Raw genomic sequence first — 5,000 nt, forward strand, 5'->3', positions numbered from 1 at the left:
CTTCACATAAACAACTATTCTCCTCGCGGGCCTGACCTTACCGGGCAGCATCTCGGCGGTTAACGCTGCGTTAGAAACGTGGCTCGTTTAGACGATCGCTTCAAGGGCGTGAGCAATGCCAAGGAGTAGGAGTGTAGAGTTGTTGAAAGATGTAGAATGTTGCGAAGCAGTAAAGATCTTTTGAGATGTGCATTGCACCGGAAAGCAATTCAAAGCATTCTGTTTACTTTTATAGCTTGGAAACCTCGACTTACTTTAAAAAGTAATAAATTGTTGTAACTGAGACACACACTTAGATAGATGAAAATAGGTTGAAATAAGAAATTGAAGTCCATCTGTAAGTTCCCTTTTGGCAATGCTTTTAAATCGCTAACAAAGTAGTGATAAAAAACGAACTGCTAGTAAACAACTGTATCTCTGTCACGTTTTCGAGATATTAGAAAACATTTTACGCCACTGCGCCACCATGCCACCCCACCCAAAAAGCAAACAGGAAAGCATTTCGCGCCAAAGCACCAATAACACCAAACTGGCCGAGGGCTCTCGCAGCGCCATCGATTGAATTTGCATATCGAGTACGATCTTTGAAAGCAAAAGCATACAATTCATCCCACACACGACCGGGTGCACTCACATGCACACCATAAAACGATTCCCCACCGGTACCTCTTGCTCGGCATATCGGCCGCTCAGATTATGTATCATGCATTCACAACACTGTCCATTTCCATTTCCATCCGATCCACCACCAGTGCCGCTAGCACTGGTACTAGCCCCCCCGAAAAGGTACTAAGGTCGCCTAATGCTACACGCGGCACTCACTGTCGGCACGCTTTTGTGCGCAGTGCAGTGCACGCTACCGCCATTGGGTGGTGTATGTTTCGAAGTGCAGGCGAAGCATAGTGATTTCACTTTCTATACACACATAACTTCGCTCGGTGGGAAAGATGCGGAGCAATAGTACAGCCAAACAAACAACAACAACCGTAGACACCGAGCAGCGAGCAGGATCTCGCGCTCATCACGGCTGGTGTGTATAGGTTGCGCTCGCGCACATGCCACCGGAAGCTCGCTACTACAATTTCCACTACTACTACTACTACGGAGTGCCTCCTGCTGAGTGCCTAACAACATGTGTTGGGAATGTTTATGTTTTGGTCTTACGACAACAACAGCGCCAAACCGACGGCGACGACGACTTCCACCGAGAGGGGGAGACTCTGTTGTGGCCAATCGGGAAAATCGGGCGCGCGCGCACTTTCCACCACCCATCGCTTCGCTGGGGAAAACTTCAAAATGGAGCACCGCGGGCGAACCAGCGATTCAGTTGGCAACCCGGCCGGCCAAACTCGCGGCCAAATGCTGTCAATTGTCATCGGGCGCAACGGCACATCAGGTAGGCTTTGGAAAAACGATGGCGGTGAAAATGGGAAAATTTTCATTTCAATTTTCGAAAAACATTTTTTCACATTTTTTTTTATCCAACTCCCTGCGCTCGGCCTTCCAACGCTGCTGGGACTGACACTAGGCGGTTGAGTATCTGCTTTTCGCTCGTCTACTATTCGCCCAGTTCGCCCCACCGTAGCCGAAGCGTGTGAGCGAACCGATTTCCCCCCGGGCCGAAAGCGAACGCATTTTCCAACGTGATCCACCAACGGGCGACCCACGGCAGTCGATTTTTCACCTGTCAAGTGAACGGGTGCCGGAACCGGAGTCGTCGTCTCGGTGTGCGGCGTAACCGTGGAATCGTCATCGCCCTCTCCCCCTTTAAAAAAAAAACCCCTACTCGGTATGCCAATGGTCGTCTTCAACTGCGTACAGTTTCACGTTTTGTTCACGCGTTGTCGCGTTGAGAAATGGCGTGCGTGATTCCCGTTTGTTCGTGAGAGTTTGTGATGAAAAGCCGTGCCGAGGGTTTCACGTGTGTGCAATCACACAAACATACAAAAACACACACGAGCACTCGATGCTAGTGCTATCCTCCATAATGCCACCGTGCGAAAGGCCTGCAACGTTGACTGCAACGCGTTGCCGCAACATGTTCCGTGGACCACCGGAAAAAAAACCCCCGTTACGGCTAAGCCACTAATCTTACCCACTCAATTGGGCAAGAAAATCGATCCACCCGGTGGGGTGGGGATACTGGAAAAGCGAAGCGAAGAGTCCGTTCTATGGCGTGAAAAAAGTGCGTTCCAGCTCCACCCACTCTAAGGCTACGGGGTGTTCTGCCTTGTTCTGTGCGTGCTTGCTAGCACCCCACCCCCTCGCGATGATTGCCCTTATCAAGGACGAGAGAGGACGACGTTTTTCTTTCGAAATATTGTCCACGATCTTTTCATTTGTCGTAGTGACTCATTCGTCGAGTGGGGGGGTGGGGGGGGCGGTGTATAAGTGTTTTCCCATCCTAAGGATTGAAGGATTACCCATCCACCCAGCCACTATGGTACGAGGGTGGCATTTCGTTAGTCTTCGAGCTGGTACGAAGACCTGGACCTGCATCTGGTCCACAGTCGCCACACTTTGACTCACGCAGTGGGTGTGGTAGTTTGATTAGACTGCGTTAAGTACATGTACCCCACCACCCGCAGCTGCTACGTGTGTGTATGTGTGTATGTGTGTGAATGTATCCTTATTCTGCGGAGTGTTTTTTTTTATTATTACTCCTCCGCCACCAATTCACCCACGCGTAGTGACGGTGCGATGTTGTGAAAAGTGTATTAAATCGATTGTCCTGCTGGGTGTTGCTGCTGCTACTACTAACGCTGCTCGGTGTGAACGTGACATATCTAGTAGGCGCCTCCTTTACACGACCACCCGCGGAACAGTGTGCGCCTTATGTGTATTAGTTACTACTTAGTGTCGAGGAAAGGAGGAAAGGAGGTGTGCGAGCGAGTGTTTAGCGCCTTCGTTTCGTCCCATCCTGTCCGTCTATCTGTCTGTCTTTCTGTCTGTTTGTGTCGCCTTCGTCAGATCAATAAGCCGTCACTAGCGCGACGTCGATTGCTTCCCTCATCAGCACAACGCGCTCGGTTCGATGGCGAATGGTTGCCATAGGTCTTCAAGGCACATCAAGCCATCTGTGTGGCTGTGGAACGCAATCAAGCAATGCCACTTCCTGCAATTAAACCACAAAACAGGATGTCCGCTTTATTGGTCTCTTCCGTCCGTGTGCGTTACGGTCCTTCCGCTCGTTCGCAGTCCTTGGAAATGGGTTGAACGAGGCGCAGAGAGAGAGAGAAAGAGAGGCAGAGAGATAGAAAAAAGAGAAGAAAAAAATGGCAACAACAACCACACCAGCAACCTTCTTCACGCGGATAATCGGAGACGGTCGTCGTGGTTTGCTTCGATCCAAGCCCGGCCGCCGGCGACACGTAGGCATGTTGGAAAATGGAGAGGTTTTTTTTTCCATACACCAGACGCCAACAACCAGGCGTATTTTTAGTGGTCGAACAAAGTAGTCTTGAGCTCTTTTTGGGCTTGACTTTTTTTTTTTTATTAACTTTTCCTAGCCAGCAAATTTGTCTCTTTTAATCATTAGCCTATTAACCACCCATTGGTCTGCTATCCAATGAACCCATTTTCAACTGACTGCGATGAGCAGACGGCCCTTCATCGACAATCATTTGTTGAACGGTTGTGCTTTGCATTGTTTCGTGCATATTTTCCCCTTTTTCCAATGGAAATGGCTCCATCGAACGCACCACAGGGAGGAGAGTGATGCCTGTCATTGCAAGACAATAATGCAGCGAGAACAAACCATGCCAAACCGGCTATCCACCTCGCACGCAATGTTTTTGACGCAATGCAAGTGAGCGGGTGGGATAGGGTGGGTTTGGGGTACAGAGAACGCGAGTTCCCCACCCTCTCTCCGCTCTCCGTTGGCCACAACTCGAAGGTTCACACATTTTTGAGGTCTGCACTCGATGCACCTTGTACTTCCCATCCCCTCACAAAACAGCTGTCGTAGTGTGGCCAACATAGACGCAATACTATCGCGTAAGAGCGCTGCCATATGTGGCCGCCATGCAACGAACATGCGAAAGCACTAGCGAGGAGAGAATGGACTTTGCTGGCACAACATGCGCTTAGCTTGATTGCTGATTAACAGGTTATGTCGCTCTCTCTCTCTCTCTCTCTCTCTGTTGGTGGCCTAAGCTGTAACTATGTTTTCCAGCCGTTTATGACATTGCATTTCCCTTTATCCACGCCCTCCCACTGGGTGCCCGGGGCCTGTAGTTGCCGCTGCTGCTGCTGTTTGCCGGTCGTTCCACAATCCGTATCGGTGGGATTTGACAAAGTAGCACAACGGTGACGCGACGGTTGCTAGAGGCACAAGCCACGGACGTTCCCGTTCAACGCATATTGCAGCAGCATACGCAAAACGTTTTCTACATCATCCAATCCCCTCGCCACCTACACCATACACAACCAACTCCATACAATTCAAGCCATTTTGCGGATAACAATCTGGTAAAACTGGTCACTAATTGGAATGCCGCACCACTGGCTAGCTACGGCACTGCGCTTGTGTATCTCTCTTTTTTGGAAGGGAGCGTCAATATTTGTTTTGGACAAACTTTCGGATCACTTTGTATAGCGGCGACTGGAGGGGAACTCGAACACTGCCGGTTTAGGCAAAACTGCTGGTACTTAGTGTGTGATTCGAGAGCCTAGAGGAACGCTAAGATGCAAATCACGTCACGATACAAGCATCTTCTTACGCTGGATGCCATTGCTAATTGTTGTTCCATTGTAATGTCATAGAATCCACCAGTTCTCAATTGATTGATTTACGATACTATAGCTTGACCGACTTGTTGAGCGTCTCGCTATAGTTTCATCAATCTTCAATACTTCCAAGCATTGCCACTTAACTCAACAGACATCATCGCTTGGCTCACGGAATTCGACAGTGTCATCGCAGCCAAAAAAAACCCAAACAAAGAATTCTTCCCAAAGGGAGAATGTTAACTGTCTGTGACCTTTTTAGTTAAGAGAAG

At 49.3% G+C, this 5,000-nt stretch overlaps 1 protein-coding gene across 1 annotated transcript in view; it reads left to right on the forward strand.

Annotated features, from left to right (window-relative positions):
- LOC126571520 (phospholipid-transporting ATPase ID) overlaps positions 1–5,000 on the forward strand; it is a 30,535-nt gene that overhangs the window by 12,312 nt on the left and 13,223 nt on the right. The window lies entirely within an intron of this gene.

The sequence above is a fragment of the Anopheles aquasalis genome, chromosome 2, assembly GCF_943734665.1.
Source record: "Anopheles aquasalis chromosome 2, idAnoAquaMG_Q_19, whole genome shotgun sequence".
Classification (NCBI taxonomy): domain Eukaryota; kingdom Metazoa; phylum Arthropoda; class Insecta; order Diptera; family Culicidae; genus Anopheles; species Anopheles aquasalis.